Source organism: Lynx rufus, unplaced genomic scaffold (genome assembly GCF_022079265.1).
Source record: "Lynx rufus isolate CCGP_SWC_20201006 ecotype Redwood Valley unplaced genomic scaffold, mLynRuf1.p SCAF_33, whole genome shotgun sequence".
NCBI classification, from domain to species: domain Eukaryota; kingdom Metazoa; phylum Chordata; class Mammalia; order Carnivora; family Felidae; genus Lynx; species Lynx rufus.
In genome coordinates, this window is record NW_025814849.1 from 1,652,067 (window position 1) to 1,673,340 (window position 21,274).

A 21,274-nucleotide genomic window follows, 5' to 3' on the forward strand; every position below is an offset into this window, starting at 1 on the left:
TCTTCGGGCTTTGCTCATATCCCTGTTTTTCTGAGCATTTTCTGCCGTCTTCCAAACTGAATCCCTGGAAAAAGTCACGAACTGCCAACTAGAAAATACCTTTACGTGTCTATCGATTAGCGTCTCCCCATTTTCACTGCCCCCCAGCTCCTGGCCTTCGTCATTCCACTCTTTGCTTCTATGAGTCTGGTTCTTCTAGAAACCTCATGTAAGTGGCATCACGCCATATTTTCCTTCTGTGATGGGGCTTTTTCACTGGGCATAGGGTCCCTCGGGCACATCCATTTCAGCACAGGCACCTGTCACAGGACATCCTCCTTTTCGAAGCTGAATAATATTTCATTGTGTGTGTATACACACGTCCTGTATCCATTCATCTGTCTGTGGCTATTTACTTTGTTTCCATTTCTTGGGTTGCTAATAGTCCTTGGCCGTGGTAATGTCTCTCCAAGACCCTATCTCAGTCATGCAGGATGCGTATGCCCTGGAGGTCTGCGGTGAAACATTGTGCCTACAGGTAGAGGTGCTGTAATGTGCACTCGAAAATCTGTTAAGAGGATCTCGTGTTAGTGCGCCCACCGCAACATAGGGGATAAAAGAAAATACTGTTTGTGTTTTTTTTAAGAATCTATATTTAAATAGTCACATTGAATCTGTGGTCCTCAAAAGGCAGACCTATTCTTTTTCTCTTACTTGCAGCACATGTCTGAGAAGTCCCAGGCCCTCAGCTCACCCAGATGGTTGTACTCGGCCAAGTGCCGTCCGCGAGCTCTGAGGACGAGACAGAGGTTGACACTGTTCATCGTGTGTGTTAAACACAGTCAAGTGACAGGTGCCCCGCTGAGGCCCTTACTCGACCCCCTCAACCTTCTCTCCCAGCGGTTAGACTAGGATTACTTTACGGATGAGGCAACTGAGCATTAAAGATGTTTGGTTACTGGCCAGGGTCACGCGGTGGGTGGCAGGGACCGGGTGGGGGCAGGGGCCTCTGTGACACTCCAGTCTATGTTTTCAGCACCCCATTACGGAGATGGAGGCACCTGCCCCAGGTGACACCAGCACCAAGCATCACACAAGGGTGTGAGTGACCTTCCCAGAGAGAGAAGTCTGGATGTTTTGTTTAGTGTCACTTTGAGGGACTTTTTGGGAAAACTACAAATTGCAAGCCTGCTCTGTTCCTTGAATTCCCTGTTGGCTAGACGTCATCGTGAAAGCCAGCAGCCGAAAGGCCCAGTTGGCAGATCACGAAGGCGCCCTGAGGCCTCAGGTGCACGTGACCGGGCTGCCTTTGCACCAGACCGTGGACCCAAAGGACGTTGCCGGTGAAAATTTATATGCCGCTTACCACGAAATCAGAGTGGGTACTTCACCTGCTGTGTGTACATGTCACCATCCTAAAAACTGAAACTGATCTAAATCATGTACAGAGAAGGGCAAAGAGGTGTCCTAGATATTGAAAGGTTTGTTTATCCAATAGTGGCAGGACCACGGATTCCGAACATCCAGGCGATGAGTATCTGCTGTGGGAGGTGATGTTTGTTGCAGGAAAATACGTCTGGTGTTTAGCAACAAGCTGCCCTCAGTGGGAGACTCTTTAACCTCCCACCACGTGATCATTAATTAGGTGGCAGCCTGTGCTGTCCTGAGCTTCCCTGCAACCTCAAAACTGTAGAAGCGACCTGGCCGCGTCACCTGCCGGCCCCGGAGCCGAAGGACTCCTTGTGTGGACTTGAGATTGGACAAGAGCCGACTCATTTCCAAAAAAGCAAAACGATGCCTGTTTCCCCCACTGTCCTCTTTACACAGAGAAGACAACCCAGTCCTCTACCTGTGAGTTCCCATCAGCCGCTGCCACCCCCCGGGACCTGTGGTCACAGGGGAACCATGACAGAAGGAAGGAAACTTCCAAACTTGAACCGTGGCCAGGGTGCTTTGGAGAGCGTTTTGCACCAAGCATTGGGCCAGGAATTATAAAGCCAGAGAGAGTCTGAGATGGAGTTTATTGCAGACGATTTTTTAACCAGAGGGAAACCGAATGTTTTATCATGGTTCCCTTACTCCGTTTTCGTGTATGCCGCGAGTACTGAAAGATGCCACAGATGAACCGTCCACGTCCACACGGGCTTTAATTCTTTAAGTGACCTTTCTGTGACTCGCACTGCCCTGAGCCCCGGGGATGGGGGGCGGGGGGGGGTCCCAGGGGCTCCTTCTCAGAGGTCACCAGGAAACACTGGTGCGGGTGGGTGTTTAGGAACATTGCATCTTGGCCAAAGTGGCTGCAGGTTCAAAAGAATCTCACAGAAGTGTTCTTCAGAAGACATTTTCTCTCACCCAAGCTATTTCTGTGACGCCGAGGGCTTCATTGTTATTTTTTTTTTTCCAAGAAAAATCAGAAAGTTGAAAGAGCTGTTTAAAGAGAGCTGTGCTTACTGGCTGGGTTCATCCTGAGGCTCTTTCTGTAGTCATGGCTCCCCGACCCCTACCTCCCCAACCCTGAGGGACAATGATATTTTTCAGACACAGCGACCGATAATATGTAAAGAGATTCTTTTAAACTACGTGATATGCAGGTGGTGTATTATGCTGTTGCCAACGATTCAATTCAGTGGGCGAACCCTGGTGCAAAACTCATTTTAATGAAATGCTGTTTGAAAATCAAAACGGGGGGAAAAAACGTGATCAGCAATGCGGTCCGGCAACTGTCCATGAGCGTGCTCACCCATCATTACAATTTTTAAACTCAACTTGAAACAGCTTTGTGTGAAGGAAACAAATAAAAATTATTAGGATGTAGATGGGCCAGGGCACCTGAGTTCAAAATGCTCATGTTTTATTAATCAATACATTTTGCATAAGAAGTTAATTTTGCTAGCTCGAGCCAACATAACTCAATTATTTTACATAATCATGGGGAACAATCGGGCTATGACAATTTAATGCTAGTTTGCAAAACCATAATTTTGCGGAGGCTCGGACGAGCCAAGTTCACTCAGTGGTTTGCTTAACTTCTTAGTCACAGACCATCTCTGGGAACAGTGTCCACACATCAGTGGTTCGCAGGCACAGAGAGCTACTGGTTCTCACTTCATAATCCCACTGAGTCTACTTTTCACCGGGACGTTCCGAGGGTAAGGAGAAAATGGGCTGCGATGGACAACGGCCAGAACGGCCCTGGGGATGAGTCCCCACCTGTGAACTCTCCTCCGCTGAGCTGAGTCACACAGTGCACAGCTTCTCTTACTGGGCTCCCCGAAGACAACAAGATCATATGATGTTGGGTTAGGATCTTTCGTGATTCTCGATCCCCCTAATGATTGTGTCTCCACAGAAGGAAACCAAAGGAGAAATAAATTAACAACACAGGGTTGACATACGCGGCAAAGGAACCCCAGAGAAGAAACCCTGTTTCAACTAACAGCAGACGAGCCAGGACCCAGCCTCTGTCCATCAGACTGGAAAACTCACTGTCCTTCTCGTATGTACCACTGTTTCTATTTTTAAAGACCGGTAGTGGAGTCCTTCTGTGAAAAACTAGAAAGGTTTGTAGAAAAGAAATGAGAATTTTAGGAGTTCCTTTATTGAGAATGAAGCCCACAGATGTCATCTGTGCATTTACGAGTGTGGACAAGATCTCTTCAGGCTTGTGTTTAGTTGAAAGTAACACCGATCTCTACTACAGCGGCACAGATGTGTGAAGGAATTCGGTTTTCACACAGATATAGGCGCTTTATGGCTGGTGTGGTGACTCAGCGTTGCCGTCAGAGGCTGTCTCCTGCTCTCAGCCAATAGCAACAGCATGTAACATTTGTCCTCATGGTCACAAGACGGCTGCTGGATCTCCAGGCATCACAGCTAGGTTGCAGGGAAGAAAACGGAGGGACTTGCAAAATTCTCAACATGCTTCGCTTTTTAGACGGGGTGGGTAAGTAGGGTGGAATATTTGTTCTAAGGATTTCCACTTCCCTGTCATCAGGGTCACTGGCTCAAAATGGACCCTATAATGACACAACATTACAAGGGCATGTGCGAAACACGTTTCGCTTTTCAAAAGACAAGCAAGAAAATGGTGGAGAATGGAGAATGGGGCCGCCCAGCCGGATATCTACTGTGTGTGTTGAATTCTACTGTGAAATAAAGGATGCTTCCAGCATCTTAAGACACAAATCCTAAGTTTTTACCTGGGTAGAATTTGATTTTAACTAAGTGTAGAATCTATCTTGAACTTTGATTTTAACAAACGAATTTTTCTACCCTTTCCATCAGCCATCATTAAAAAAAAAAGGATGTGCAATCATATTCGAAGAGATACATCTATTAAAATGGCTTGGTTAGAGGCAGAGGGCCAAGTTGAAGGAACAGTGGTTCATATCAGCTTGCTACCCAGACGCGACAAAGTGAGATAAGATAAGAAAGAACACCTGTTCTCATCCCCCAGTCTTTGGCCTTTCTCTCCATTTAAAAACAAGTGAAGGACTTCCTGCCGGGAAGGTGCAGGAGGGACCAAGCTAATCTCTCATCCATAACAGGCAAAAACAAAAGTAAACATTCCAAGAAAGGTAAAATTCACGGGAGAATCACTGGAAAGACACTGAGCATCAGAAGTGAACACGGTGATTCTTGACAGACGGGAAACAACCAGCCAGGCTGAGCCGTGTGGCTCTGTGTGGCTGCTCCGGCCTGAGCCTCGAGTGTCTTCAGTCTACAGCCCATGAGGGGAAACTGAGGCAGAGCCTGGCAGAGTCCCTGGGCAGAGGAGACAGAGGCGCTAGCCCAGTGAGACTAAGGCAGCCGGAAGCCATGGGGAAAAGCAGAAGAGAGAACCCAGAGCTGCATAAAGGGAGCCCGGCTTGTCTGCACAGGGTCCCCAGGAAATACTGAGTCCGTCCCACCCACCCGAGCACAAAGGCAAGACCCAAAAGGATCTAAGTATTTCCAAATAACTTAATCACATCCCAGAACAAAACTCAAGGGAAGGCACTCAACACGGTGAGGCGACAATATTTGGCATCCAAAAGAAAAAAAAGGTTACCAGGCAGAAAAACAGCCCTCAACGATGAGAGTCAGAACAGACCTGGACGGACGCCCGAGCTAGCAGAAGGGGGTGAGAGCCGCTCACGGGAGCCCGTGTGCCCGGAAGTTAAGCACGAACATGGAAGATCTTTAGAATAACCCAAACAGAACGTCCAGAGTTCCAGAGTTGACAACTACGGTGTTTGGGATGAAAAACACACCATAAGGGATTCGCGTGATGAGACGCAGCAAGAGAAGTGGTCATGGGGGCGTTAACGCACCCAAGTAGAAAATACCCCCAGATAAGACGCCGAGAGAAAAACAACCCCCCCAAACGTAGAGAGCGTCCGTCAACCCTGAGTCAATATCAGGCACCTTAACATGAGGGGAGAGAGGCAAAAAAAAAAAATTTTTTTTTGAAGAAATAATGGCCCAAAGTGGTCCAATCTTAACGAAAACTATAAACCCACAAATCCGAGAAGCCCCGTGGACCCCCACGTGGCCAAGTTTCATTTTTATCCATCACAGTGGGGACCATGGCCGTCAACTCTTGTCCAGTGGGATTACATTGTTTCAAATGATACATATTTAGTAATCTTGGTTTACAGTGTGTCATTTTGGATTAAATGCCTTTTATTTATCTATTTAAAAATTTTTTTAATGTTTTTATTTATTTTTGAGAGAGAGAAAGATAGAACATGAGTGGGGGAGGGGCAGAGAGAGAGGGAGACATAGAATCTGAAGCGGGATCCAGGCTCCGAGCGGTCAGCCTAGAGCCCGATGCGGGGCTCGAACCCACGAACCGCGAGATCCTGACCTGAGCCGAAGTCGGACGTTTAACTGACTGAGCCACCCAGACGCCCCTACTTTTTCTTTTTCTTTAATGTTTATTTATTTTTGACAGAGCATGAGTGGGGGAGGGTCAGAGAGAGGGAGACACGGAATCCTAAACAGGCTCCAGGCTCTGAGCTGTCAGCACAGAGCCCGACACGGGGCTCGAACTCACGAACCGCGAGATCATGACCTGAGCTGAAGTTGGACGCTCCACCGACCGAGCCACCCAGGCGCCCCAAGGAGCCACCAAACTTTAAGTGCTGTTAACACCCCCAGGTGGGCTGCTCGTGGACCAAACCTCCCTTATAAAATCCCTACTTCCCTGACCCTTCTGTCCTCATTCCCTCTTTGAAACGCTCAGTCCCTCCTGTGCAAATCCATGATGAGCTCAGTTCTTGCTGGACTCTCTCCACTATTACAATGATTATTACCCGTTAAAATCTGTCTTTATACCTTAACGTCCAGCTTGTTTGTCTTTGACGGGGGGTGGGGGTGGCAAATGCCCAATTACCATATGACCCAGCCATTCTGCTTCTAGGTGCCCACACAAGCAATGAAATCAGGTGTGCAGGGGCGCCTGGGTGGCGCAGTCGGTTAAGCGTCCGACTTCAGCCAGGTCACGATCTCGCGGTCCGTGAGTTCGAGCCCCGCATCGGGCTCTGGGCTGATGGCTCGGAGCCTGGAGCCTGTTTCCGATTCTGTGTCTCCCTCTCTCTCTGCCCCTCCCCCGTTCATGCTCTGTCTCTCTCTGTCCCAAAAATAAATAAACGTTGAAAAAAAAAATTTTAAAAAAAAGAAATCAGGTGTGCAAACAAAAACTTGGACCTGTGCACGTTTTGGAGCGAAAGCCTGTGCTCCCCCCGAGGCCCTGTGCTGACGCGGCACCCCTCGGTGTGATGCTCTCAGGAGGTGGGACCTTTGGGGGCAATTGGGATCACCTGACGTCGCGGGGGCTCTGCCCCTGTAGAGTCACGACAGAGCTGGCTTCCTCCCTGCGCTCCCTGCCCTGCAAAGATGCACCGAGAAGTCAGCAGTCCGCAATCCAGAAAAGGGCGCCCCCCCCCCAAACACCAGAGCAGGCTGGCACCCTGGTCTCAGACTCCCAGCCTCCAGATGGGACATTGGCCACAACCAGGGAACCTTCACTTAATACGTCATCGTCACCCAGCGCCCGTGATGGGCTCCCTCTTGGTGTCGTGCGTCCTGTGGGATGGGAAGAATGCCCACCGCCACCTGTCACACAGAAGGTCGTAAAAGGAAGGGCAATGGAGTCTCACCGCCTCCCCTCTTTAGCTTTATTGTGTCACCAGCGAGAACAAAACCGCTCTTCCCCCCTTGAAGTTGTTACGTTTCCAGCACTTTTTGGCTAGATGTACAGTCATGGGGAAAATCCGGTTTTGCATTAGAAAACTCACTTGGCTTGGGAAAACTAAGAGCCTCCGACGTGAGAAATCGAGGGGAAGCAGCCACGTTGCAGGAATTGTGTGCCTTTAAACGTCTCCCTCGCCGAAGATACAGCAGCCCAGGTTGACGAAGAAGGACTTGGCTGAAGAACCCACCACAAAGGCACTTAGGATTGCACGGTTCATTCTGTTCTTACGAGACCTGATGCCGTGGGAGGGCGGGTCCTGAAGTCAAGCCCGCGTCTAGAGGGAGGCTGGGGAAAAAGAAACATTCTTCCCCCACCCAGCATGTCTTTGCTGAAATGCTACCTGAATCACACGCATCTAATTAGGTGTCCCGTTGTCCCCTGGGCACCATTTACCATCATTTTCAAACGAGACACGCTTTGCGACGGTGGCCAATGTCCAAGATGGCAAATCGCTTGCTGGCCGTGGTTTTGCGAGGTTTTCTGCAGGAAAACGAGAGAAATGCTGTCTTTCAGGTGGGGGGCGGAATCCTCAGTTTTTCACAGTTGAGACGACGAACAGAGACTGCCTCGGAGTCTGGTTTTGAAACATGAGGAGGACAAAGGGGCCTAACTCATCGTATTTGGCGTTGACTTTGCAGCATGCGGCTCGCTGTTGGAAACGGCGATTTCTTCTGCTTGAATGAAAAACAGGTAGGTTTCCTGGGAGAGCCCGGAACATCCAAAAGTGATCAGCATCTCAGCTAAAATTCAGACTAATTGGATTTCCTACAACTGAGGTTAAGCATTATAAAATAGGTCCGTTCTTTCGCGTCATAAAAGGAAGGGCAATGGAAATAATTAGATTTTTCTACAATTCTCCAAAGTTTAATGAATTTGAAACTGTCATAAGAGCTCCTTTGTTCACAAAAGTTGTGATTAAAAACACATATTTCGAAGAGAGTACATCTTCCTAAATTAATTATGCATCAGTACAATAAGCTCATAAAATATATATTTCAATGAGTGTTAACTTTAAACATTAAAAGCATACCCCCTTTTCTTTCTTTCTTTCTTTCTTTCTTTCTTTCTTTCTTTCTTTCTCTTTCTTTTCCTCCCTCCCTCCCTATTCCTCTTTCTTTCTTTCTTTTGTTCTTTCTTCTTTCTTTCTTTTTTTCTTTCTCTTTCTCTCTTTTCCTTAATCCCTCCCTCCTTCCTTCCTCCCTCCCTCCCTATTCCTTTCTTTCTTTTCTTTCTTTCTTTCTTTCTTTCTTTCTTTCTTTCTTTTCCTTCTTCCTTCCTTCCTTCCTCCCTCCCTATTCCTCTTTCTTTCCTTTTCTTTCTTTCTTTCTTTCTTTCTTTCTTTCTTTCTTTCTTTCTTCCTCCTTTTTTTAAGCATGAGCAAGAAAGTTTAATCGACCAGTACTGGGAAGCAACTGTCATACCCTTCATGGACCAGCCTCACTCCCACGAGATGAATGGCCAGACAGTAGAACAACAGGCCAAATCCATCTGTCCAGACTCCCACTGTACAGAGAGGATAACTGAGGTCAGGTGTGGACACCTTTTCGAGGAGACAAATCTTTCCATATATACACACATTCACCTGGATAAGTATTTGCCTATAACCTCTCATATTTCCTGAGCTACTCAGTAATGTGTTTAGGGCTACAATACATGTCTTGGGACTTTTGTGGGTTTGTTTACACCAGTATTTGTAGCTGTTCTACTCATTTTTATTTCTTCAAGCTATTCCATGAAGATTTGTAAGAGTTTATTGGGTCCCTCCTGTTCCTGATGGGCACGTAGGCTATTTACAGCTTTTCCCTTCAATATGATATGTTGCAGCGGGCATTCTTGGAAATGCATGTATGTGCATGTTTCTCGAGATATTAGAACAAGTTGACTTGTAGGACCAGAGGACTCACCCACTCTAAAATTTCACAGATACTGTGAAAGAGCCCTGCTCTGCAGCCATGCCCGTCCATCCTTCACCAGCCACCAATAATCCTCTCCCACGTCTCACTGCTAACCAGAAGCAGATATTACCAGATTACCTCACATGCATGATTTTTTTTAAAAAATTGTTTTAATGTCTATTTATTTTTTGAGACAGAGAGATAGAGCACGAGCAGGGGAGGGGCAGAGAGAGAGGGAGACGCAGAATCGGAAGCAGGCTCCAGCCTCCGAGCTGTCAGCACAGAGCCCGACGCGGCGCTCGAACTCACAGACCCTGAGATCATGACCTGAGCTGAAGTTGGACACTTAACCAACTGAGCCACCCAGGCGCCCCTCTTCCCATGCTTGATTTTCATTTGCTTTTTGTTGAATGTCAATGATTTTTAAAATCCTATCTGTATGTTTCTTGGCTCTTTACATCTCTCTTTTTGCTGTCTGTACGTTCTTCCCGCCTTAACAGGCTTCACTCCTCTTCGGGCTCCGTGCTAGCTAACAGCACGGTGATGAGATTGCACAGCTGATGGTCCTTGTGGACGCCCCCTGCAGGCACTACTCACAAGCACTCCCTCCGTGTGAGGCACTTCGCGGATGTGTGTGTGTTCAACCCGTGTGGGACACAGGCCATTGTCTTCTTATCATAGATGAGTCCACGGAAACTCAGAGAAGTAAAATTACTTGTTTAGGGTCCCAGAGTTAGGGACAGCAGGGGCAGCATTACAAAACCAGCTGTGTGCAGGCCCCCCAGTGTGCTAGCTAACGCCAAGAGATGGGGGTGGGGGTGGCCAGGGGCAAAAAAAGCCAGTGATGCCACAGAACAGAGGGCTCAAGAGGCTGAAACTCTCCCAACAGGCCGCATAACGTAACCCAGCAGTCGTGTTTCACACCCCACTCAACAGTCTGCACACATCCCCAGCGGATTAGGGCCTAAAAGGAATTCGGACACTAGCTCGATCGCTTGCAAGCTGGGTGACCTTGAACACATCTCTCGCCTCTCCGAGCCTGTTCGTGCATGGGTCAAATGAAAAGAATAGTTGAACTTACTGATTCTGGGTATTTGTGCAGATTTCCAAAAAGAAACAAGAAAAGCACGATAGAAGGCACTTAACACGGCGTAACCAACGCTCACACACATCTGCACACACGCACTCGGGGCTTGTAAGACACGGCCTAGTACTTACACAGTCGCGGTGGCCGCTGGGATGTTTATGGAGCCCACAGGGCTATGTGCAGAAGGTCAGGTCTGACTCTTGAGTGACAAGAGGATGGGGGTTAGAAAGAAATGATCCAAACACTCAGAGTCACAAAAAAGAATGTGTCATTTCTGATCCATTTCAGCCTGAGCTCCCAAATGTCATAAAACGTGAAGGCTCATTTTTATTCTTTGCCTCCACGAACCCCCTTCAGCCTCTCCTTAACACACCAGACAGGCTCCCCCATGAAAGGCAATCTTCTCGAAGTCATTCGTGCTTGTCCCTCTGCAGACCCAGCCTGCCTCACTCCGAGGATGCCCCGCGCCCTCCATTTCTAAAGGTCCCATCATGAAGGAGCCGCGTTCCTGGGAAATTGTGTGGTTCCTCACCATCCTTCCCACAACAGAACTTGCAAATCACTTTCCACCCCTTTGCATCCACAACTGGCAGAATTTTGTGGAAGGAGAGTTTGCAAGAAGCCATTTGCCAAGTAGCAGCACCTTGATTATTCCACAGGCACAACTCTCCCTCTTTCTGGCTCTCCCAGCGTGGGGACCACCGCCTTTCTCGGGCTGTCTGAGGAGTGTGTGTGTGTGTGTGTGTGTGCCTGTTTGTAAAGACACATAAAACTTTCCAGGCAAGTCCAGGAAATCATCTGGAGAGTGAGATTTGCAGGCAGGAAGACAGACAAGCTGGCAAAAAAAAAAATGACTTTAAATTCTTTTTTTTCATGTTTATTTATGTTTAGGAGGGGGCAAAGAGAGGGAGACAGAGGATCTGAAGCAGGCTCCACACTGACAGCAGGGAGCTTGATGTGGGGCTCGAACTCACAAACCATGAGATCATGGCCTGAGCCAAAGTCGGACTCTTAACCAGCTGAGCCACCCAGGTGCCCCTAAATTCTTATTTACTTTATATATATATTTCTATACTTTTCTTTCACAAAGATATAGTATTTGCTTTGTCCAAAGGGGGAAAAAGTAGTTTTTGAAAACAATACTTGTGTGTCCTACATTAATACCTACAATGTCTCTATGCCGTTGTTAACACGATGAACCTAGAAAGACAGAGGCTAATACCAGAATTAGCTGCATTTAGGATTGGGACCATGAGTATTACTGCATCATAAACATCTTTGGAACTCCTTTTCCAGAAAGATGATGTGCCTGACAGCTCATGGCTCCCGTTTATGTCATATATTCCGTGCTCTCCTATTGTTACAAGTACTATAATGCTCATATAATTAAAGAAAGTGGTTTTTTTCAAAAAATTTTAACATTTACTCATTTTTTGAGAGACAGCATGAGTGGGGGAGGAAGAGAGAGAGAGAGAGAGAGAGAGAGAATCCAAAGTAGGTTCCAAATCTGAGCTGTCAGCACAGAGCCCAATGTGGGGCCTGAACTCGCAGGGACCGTGAGATCCTGACCTGAGCCAAAGTCGGATGCTGAACCGACTGAGCCACCCAGGTGCCCCAAAGAAAGCATTTTAACAAATGAAAATAACACTTGTGCGTCCCAGGCCAATGGCCAAAAGCAGTCTTCTCTGCCCGGTTTTTAGCACCACACGCTTTGAAACATGGGAAGTCAACGCTGGAGTTCGTAGGCAGGTGCGGAAGGCTATTCAACATCGGCAGTAACATCCCATTCATTCGCCACATTAATTTTCCATTTAGCGGGCTCTACGGCTCCACTTTTGGCTTGTTGTTGTCGTTGTTGTTCTTATTCTTTCAACTGAACTGCAGAGATAAAAGGTATTTAAGCCCAAAGAAATATGAAGTCATTCTTTGAGCAAGCAACGTATCTGCATGACATGTTTTCAGGCACCCACTACGAGAATGCACAGAGACCGTATTCGACATCCCATTGGTTCTTTCCAAATCTCCATGAATCAGCCTCTTTGGGCCCATTAGCCTGTGATTTTTGCATGTATAGAAAGACACAGTTGCAAGGGTATGCAAACCCAGAGGCTCTAAAAGAAGCCAAATACTGATAACTGCTCCCGGGACTGTCGAGAGTTGATACTGGAAAGTTGAGCTCACCCAGAATTTTAAGTCTGAAAAGCCCAGCCCGGATCCCATGCTTTGTCCTTGTGTGTTTTGTGGGTGCTGTCTGCAGGCACCCCAGCACTGCATACAGCCAGCACGGCTGGGAGAGAAGATGGGGGGCAGAGGGAAGGGCTCGGCCAGCTTCACCACTGACGCACCAGCCTCCCCATCGACCCGACAGGATAGAAACAGAAAGGCCATGCTTGCCGGGCTGAAAGACACAGGGAGCTTCTTTTCTCTGAACTTGGCTAAACTAGAGGGTGAATCCTATAGGTGCAGCCTGTCTGGGGGCTCAGAGTTTGGTTTAAAATGAAATGATGGTGTGCCCTGGGGTCAGTCCCCGTACACCCGTGCAGGAGCAGGGAGAGTAGGGGCTTTGGCGAGGGACGAGCGGCCATTCCATCCTGGCCGTGGTGTCTGTGCTCAGGGAGTGCACCCCACTGATCCCGCACTTTCTTGCTGAGATTTCTACAGTAACCGTTTCCCCTTGCTAGTGCTGGTGCAGAGCATGCCGTCCTCAGCCCCAGGTCGGTCCCTTACACGCCCCATCGGTGGCAGTGTCTGTAGGATCGCGATCACATCGGCATAGCTGAGCAGTCTGTGAGGTATAGTTGAAACTCCTGTGTCATTACGGCCACCTGTAAATCCCCCACTTCACAGACCAGCCACCCTGGGGTCCAAGACCTTGACGTGTAGACAGTAGTGATATATGCAGAGCTCATGGCCAGCTTTTCTGCTCTAAAGACTGCACACCCACCCCATCAGCTGCCCAGCCCACGGTGCACACACGCACGTAGCATGTTCAGAAGGGGGATCCGGGGGAGAGCCCGACTGGGAGAAGCTCAGAGATAACTCGACTTCCTTAAGGCTTCGCATGAGCCTGGGGCCATCTTTCTTCTACCCCTTGTCACTTAGATCCTTTGTAGAGGCCACTGGCAAGGCCTCCAGGGAAGATGCGTATCATTTGGTACAGGCACATTTTTTCACTTTTTATTACAGAAAATTTCATTTATATTCAATTTAGAGAAAAGAGGACAACAGCCTCCAAAGTACATTTATCGTTGGTAACTATCAACCGATAGCCAATCTCCTCATAGCATTTCTTTTGTTTTTTAATGTTTATTTTTTTTATTTTGAGAGTGAGAGAGAGAGCAGGGGAGGAGCGGAGAGAGGGAGAGAGAGAATCCCAAGCAGTCTCCGTGCCGTCAGCACAGAGCCCAGTGTGGGGCTGGAAATCACGAACCGTGATATGGTGACCTGAGCCGAAGTCAAGAGTCGGCCGCTTAAGCGACTGAGCCACCCAGGCGCCCCTCCTCATAGCATTTCTTAACATGTATAATTGACGAATTCGAATTTAGAATTTAGAAACAAGAAGGCAACGTTAGCAACCACGGGCTTCATCCCACAGCCTCACACGTTTCTATCACCTGTGTGGTTATCAAAGGCATGTCCTCGAGGTCCGTCCATGTCGTTGCAAATTGAGTTTCAAAGCTTCAAACTTCAAACTGGAGGCATAAGAAATGATTGCTAGCCTTGTGAAGCCTATTAAAACTAGCTTCCAGACGTGAAGGAGAAAAGACAATGTGGGGAACCAGGGTCAGCACACCTGTACTCTGTATCACAGGAGAGAGACCCACACTCTGCCCCGGGGATGCCTGGATGCACCCAGGCGTGGGGAGAGGCAGGGACTCTCAGGGAGGAAGCCTGCCCTGAGCAGAGCACAGGGGACAGGAAATTCACATTGGCCACCAGGACTCACACAGGTCCTGTTCCAACATGGCCAGTTTGAAACCCATGGGATTGCTAAGGCAGGAACTGCCAAGGGCCCTGGGAAGGCAGTCCTCTGCTCTGCACCTGTGAGTACAGTCTCCCTGGTGACCTCTGCGGTCCACTCCTTCCTTAGTCTCCATGACGGTGTTTCCAGCATTAATTCAAGAGGCAGCCTCCTCTTCCTCAGCTACTGCAACAGCCTCCTGCTTGCTTTCGGGAACATTCCAATCTTCTCTCCACATGCAGGGTGTAACACACATCTCACTGTGTTACGCCCTCTATTTTTGTTCCTTTTTACTACCTTGCTTCTTCATTTTTTTTCCAGCTTAACTGAGGTATTTGTATGACTGACAAGTAAAAATCGCATATACTTCAGGTGTGTGCCATGTGATATAATATACGCACACATTGTGATATGACTCACAATCAAGTTAATGAACACATCCATGACCTCTCAGAGTCACCACTTACCACATCTCCCCATTTACCCTTCCCCTTAACCCCTGGTAACCACTGTTCCACTCTCTGCTTCTACAAGATTCCACATGTAAGTGAGATCTATCAGTGTTTGTCTTTCTGTGCCTGGCCGATCTCAGTCAGCATGATGCCCTCTGGGTCCATCCATGTTGTTGCAAACGACAAGATTTCCTTCTTTTTTTGGCTGAATCAAATTGTATCAGATAGATGATTGATAGATAGATATGGATAAATAGATATGGATAGATGATAGATAGACAGGTAGACAGAAAGATAAAGAGACAGCTATGGATGGATAGATAGACAAATAGATAGATAGATAGATGATAGGTGGATAGATGAGCAGACTGATGTTAGATATGGATCAAAAGATATAGATAGATGATAGATAGGTAGACAGAAAGATAGAGAGACAAATGGCTATGGATGGATAGATAGATAGATAGATAGATAGATGGATGGATATGTGGATAGGTGGGTAGATACATGGATGGATGGATGGACGGATGGATGGATGGATGGATACACAGATGGATAGATAGATAGATAGATAGATAGATAGATAGATAGATGATAGGTGGATAGATGGACAGACTGATGGTAGATATGGATCAAAAGATATGGATAGATGGTAGATAGGCAGGTGGATGGATGAATAGATAGATAGATACATGCATACATACATAGACAGATGATAGATCTTCAGTAGCCTCTCCCACCCGAGGATTAATATGGCTAAAAGTGTCCATTAGCTTAGCAGTTTCATTACAGGAGTCATTGTCTCAACACTACACTTTGAATTTCCTGCTCTGTCTCCTCTGCACAGGGTGCCCCCCCCGACTACACGCACGGCTCTTCTCTTGACCTCATCTATGCTGAGAAGTCACCACCACTGGGCTCCTGACCTAACTCTGGGATACTGAGATCCCCCTTTGCCGCATGCCTCCAGATCGTCCTTACAGAATGCACACCGCTTCTTGTTCTGTGATCCGTGTCACCGTTGGACTTCCTACAGGAGGTGAGCTCTGTGAGGGCAGAGATGGCCAGTCTGCTCACCACCACACACAGCGCCGATGCTCATGCTCCCAGGGCATCATCAGCAACTCGATCGATACGAGATCCCAAATCCATCCCTCTGCACTACATCTCCCCTCCCGTCAATTGAATGACTCTTCCTGGATTTCACATTTGTGTTGTATCATTTCCAGTCGTGACTCTAAAAGGAATATATCATTGCATTTTCTAGGTTCAGCTACATGGGGACTTTAATGAATTTGAAGAACGCATTCAAGAACCCAGCTGATTTTTGCTAGGTGATTATATACCATTACTTCTTCATTTAACATCGATATTCATACTCTAAGAAAATGGTTTCCTTTTTAGGAAATCAACTTTACTTTTCAGTAAAAAAAAATCAGAGAGAAGGTGGGTCCTATAATTAAATTATTTTCCTGTTAAGTGAATTCTTAAAAAAATCAGGAAGGTGAAACAACAAACAACGAATAGTAGATGCTTCTGAGGGTAGCTTGTATGAGCAGGTTAATTTTCTCTTTTCTTTTCTTTTCTCTTCTTCTCTTTTCTTTTTTCTTTTCTTCTCTTTTCTTTTCTTTATTTTTTAAATGTTTATTTATTTATTTTGAGAGAGAGAGAATCCCAAGCTGGTTCCGAGCTCAGCACAGAGCCCAATGCGAGGCTCAATCTCACAAACCACAAGATCATGACCTGAGTTGCAATCAGAAAAAAGCAATACATGTGAATCATGTATTCACAATCAAGAGTTGGACGCTTAACTGACTGAGCCACCCAGGTGCCCCTCACATATTTTCAAAGTTTTATTTCGATATCCAGAATCCTTAAGTTGAAGTGTTATGACTAGTTTAAAATTGCACCAAAAAGAAAAAGGTTTTAGACATAATATTAATGCAAAAGGACGGGATGCCAACTTTTATGCACAAAAAGGGATAAGATCTTATACTCTTCTCGATAGATTTAGGGGAAAAATAAAATTCTTAATTTCTGTTAAGATCCTAGGATAGTAGTATCCTACATTGTAGATGATTTGCAAAAGACCTGGGCAATGAGGATGTCAGAGAAGTTTCTTAGTCTGAAAGGGGTTTTTAGATCACCTCCATTGTTCCAAGTACCCATGGCTGGTGTCTGTATGGCCAGCAAACTAAAAATGCTTGTAATTGCTCAAAGAGTTATAAGAGGAGGAGGAGGAAAAAGGTGTGATAGAAATTGTATCTGGCCCCAAATCTAGAATATTTACTCACTGGCCCTTTAAGAAAAATGTGCTAATCTCTGTGATAAAGACACCTATAAGACCTACATCCAATGTCACACCTAAGGGTCACATGTTGAAATCTACCCTTCTGAATCTAGGAAAGACCAGCACTTCTATTCAACTTTAAACTGAAGATCTAGCCAGTCCACAAGGCAAGAAATATTTTTGATTAAAAATTATAGAAGCAATGTAAAAAAAATCATTACTTTAATATATAACAGGAATACACACACACACACACACACACACACACACCATCTACAAGAGTCTGTGGAAAATCTATTAAAGTTAAGGAGTAAATTTGGCAAGGCTGCTGGTTACCAAGTCAATATATAAAAATCAATTGTATTTCTATATACTGGTAATTTGCCACAGCAACAAAGTGTTGGAAAATGGTTTTTAAATGCCTTTTACAACAGCACGAGAATGAAATACCCAGGAATGAATGCAAAGAAGGATATGTTAGACCTTGACAAAGGAAGCGATCAAACATGACTGTGATAAATTCTACAAATACATAAATGGCTATCTGAGGTTCATGTACCAGAATAACTGATACTGCAAAGCTGTAGATTCCGCCCCGCCCCCCGCCCCGCCCTGAGATGGTCTATAGAGTCAGTGCACATCCAATCAAGATCTCAATGGATATTTTTGGTAAAAAAATTACATACTGTTTCAAAACTGTAAATTAAAATGTGAAAGGCTAAGAATAAGAAAAAGATATCTTGAAGAAGTACTACAAAGTCAGAAGAAACCCTTTCTTAAGTATCAAGGCTGAGTTAATATTATGGTAATTTAGACAGTATGATATCAGTGTAAAAAGGGACAAAGGACTGATGAAACCAAACAAAGAACCCAGAAGTCCATCTACGCAGACGTGGCCACTGCAGTCATGATGTGCCTGTCAACGTGGAGAAGCGAGAACAGAATATCTTTTCAGTAAATGGCATGGGATCCATTAGATATAATATGAGGAAAATTAATTTCATGCATAATAATTAATTATACCCAGGTTGTGGACCTGAAGGGAATATTAAGCCCACAAAATTGCTAGAAGAAAACATAGGAGAATATCTGCATGACCTTGAATAAGCAGAGGGATTCTTCAACAGGATACAAAAGTTAAAATTTATAAACCAGACCGTGTTAAATGTGGACTCTAAAAGGAAGCCACAGAATAGGAGAAATTATTTTCAATACATATATTCATCAAATGGCTCGCATCCAGGATATGATAAGAACTCTAAAATCAATACGGAAATTATAGAAGACCCAATAGGACAGAAAAAAGCAATACATGTGAATTGTTGCCTCACAAAAGACATCCAAATGTCTTATAAATGTGTCACACTGTGCTCATCAGCCTTCATTACCAGGACAGGAAAATTAAAACCACAGTGATGTATTCCACACGCTAAAAATCTAAAGTGGCTGAAAATCTAAACTGTGGCAATGTGTCAGTAAAGCTTCACTGTGTGTCAGTAAAAGATATTGACAAATGAGCACTGGTGAGTTGCCCGTGGGATTATTTTAACCCCTTTGGAAAACTAGTTTTGTGTTATCTACTCAAGTGGAAGCTTTCTATGCTCCGTGGCCAAGCAGTTTCACCCTTACATACGTGCCGCCCCCCAAAATATGCATAGCAGTGTTGTTTGAGAGATCCCAAACCGGAAACAACTCAAGGGTCTGTCAACAGTAAGGTGGGTAAACGCATGTTGATGGTGTCGTGTAATGGGTGCCCTACAGCAGAGCAAATGAGTGAGCAGAGTCACGCCCAACCACACGGGCAGCTGTCCCTACTAACATCCTGAATGTAGGAAACCACAGGTAAGATAATGCATTCTTAAAGATTTCACATTGATGTGAGTGCAAAACAGGCAAAACGTATGTGTGTGCCAGGAGAACCCGAGAATGGCTATCTTAAGAAAAGATGAGGCTGGCGGTGGGGGGGAGACCTTATGGAAGCTTCTAGAAGTCCCTTATTGCCTATTGCTTGACCTTGGTGGCGGTTACGTGCGTGCGTGTGCGTGTTCGCTCTGTTGTAACTCAGGGCTCAACGCGCGAACCGTCTCTGTGGGCGTGTGGGTATGTGCGTGTGTGAGCGAGGATCGTGTGTGCGTGTTCAATCTTTATGTTTTGGCATACACACAGAGGTAATTAGTGAATGTAGTTTGCTAAAACAAAAACGCAAATATCACATGCCCGCTATCCACCCCATAGTGCTAAAAAAAAATGTAGAAAATATAGAGCAAAGAAACATTGCTCCCAACTCACTGCTCTGTATCTTGGCACTCGTCCATAAACACCAAAGGTTCTCTATATTTGACTACGAATTATGGAGTATAGCCTCTTCTAGAATAAATGCCGAGGAAAAGGAGATTCTAATAAAATAGCATAACTCACGACCACATTCACCCGCAGCACCTGTGATAGCCATTCTCTGAAGTTTGTGTCGCCTCCCTCCCCGGCCTGCATTTTAGCAGCAGCGGATACCTCGGAATGTCTTATATATCCCACTGCAAGCAGAGAGAACCTGTAATTGTGATGAGTTAACATGTGCTAGTTTTCTCGAGTGTTCCCCCCTAAAAGAGTCAGGTTCCCAAGGCCGATCTGCTACAGGACAATCAGACGGGTGGAAAGCACACTTCGTTGTTGATGATGCCAAATGTAGACACGCGTCCATTGACATTAGGTGTGTGTTTAAGGACCAGACGTGTCTGTTTTCTCCGACTCTGGGCCCTCCTCCTCTTCAACACCGATGCAACGCGACAGGGCCAGCATGAGTGATGGCCGTCTCTGTGGCTGAGCCCCGTGACTCAGGTCATTGATCCTGCGCGGATATAAATTTTCCATTACCCCGGAGCAAAAAGTAGAGTGGGCAGGCCCTTGCCACTATTTTCTATTATAAAAGTTAGTTTGGTGATTGGACAAAAAGGAAAAGAATGACGACATTTATAGAAAAGACTGCTCAGCATAAAAAGGAAATGTTTTTCTAAGAGTCTTTAGTTTCTTTTCGTAAAAGAGACTTTTTTTTTCATTAGCCGTAAGAAGGGCACAGCATCAGAGATGTTAAAGAACTTCATGCACTGCATGGCTGTTACGGATTAATTTCTACTGAGGCTGAATAGTAGAGACAACAGTAAACGTGGAATATGCACGTAATAGCAGGCCATAAATACAGATGGTTATTTTTTACAAAGTGTGAAAAATCACAGTAAAAATGTCAAACTGTGGTCGCAAAAACGGTCTTGGAGGAGCAGAGGGAAGGCATTTATGCTTGTTTGGTGTTTAAGTGACTTTGCATACATGCTTTCCTGTTCTGATTTATCTCCTGGTCTGCAAACTATTTCCTTGTGCTCAACTCTGCTTAGTAATGTCTAATGGGGGGTCAGGGGGGCGCGTTCTGTCCTCTTGGCTTCATTCACCAAATGCATTCCCCCTGATGGAGCCTCGGTCAGAAACAGCAAGGACTCCTCTGCATCGTTCAGCCTCCACCGAAACCCCACCTCCCCCAGAAAACCGCTTCTCCCGCTGCCACCTCGCCTCGAACCTTCTGGTAACTGCGGTACCCAGACGGCTTCGACAGCACATGTGGGAGAGGGCAGATTCCCCAGACCCAGAGGGTGCAGCATTCTTCCCAATGCGTCCACATCTTGTAATGAAAATGCTGAAATGGAGAGGTAGTGGTAGTCATTAGGGAAACCCTAACATGCTTACCGAAGGAAAATTCTAGAGAGACAGAAATTCTGGAGCTGGCTGCTCGACCGAGAAGGTAGAAGAAAACAACGAGACACAGCCGTACCCCCGTCGGCGGACAGACACGAGCCAGGTGGATTAGCACCGCGGGTCAGCAAGGACGGAGAGGATCACACTGGGAGTGCCCGGGGGCCCACACTTGGGGGCTCACGCCGGGCTGGGGTCAGTCAGTCAGGTTTGGCTCTTCCGGAGAGCGAATTAGTGGAAGGAGGTTAATTAGCGAGATGACCCAGATCTGTGCTCTTTGTCCGCGGTCCTATCACTGGTTTGCACCCAAAGTACGTCCTGAGCATCGTGACTCGGGGGTCTTTATCCGCACCATGAAAGGAACTTGGAACCCGGGTGGCTTTCATTTTCTCCGTAACACGTTGTACATGAGAAATTTATAAAGCAACGCGGGACACTACAGACCCATCAAACAGGACCGAGAGCCCAGAAATAAGCCCACAAGCACGCAATCAACTGATGCGGGAGGAAAAGGAAATACGTTACCGGTAGGAGTTCCTGCAGACCAGGGAAAGGACTGCACCCTTAGACCAGGAGTGGGAGCGGGTTTTTGTGCCTGTCCCCCAGTGCCCCCCAAATGAAAGAGGGAAAGAAGG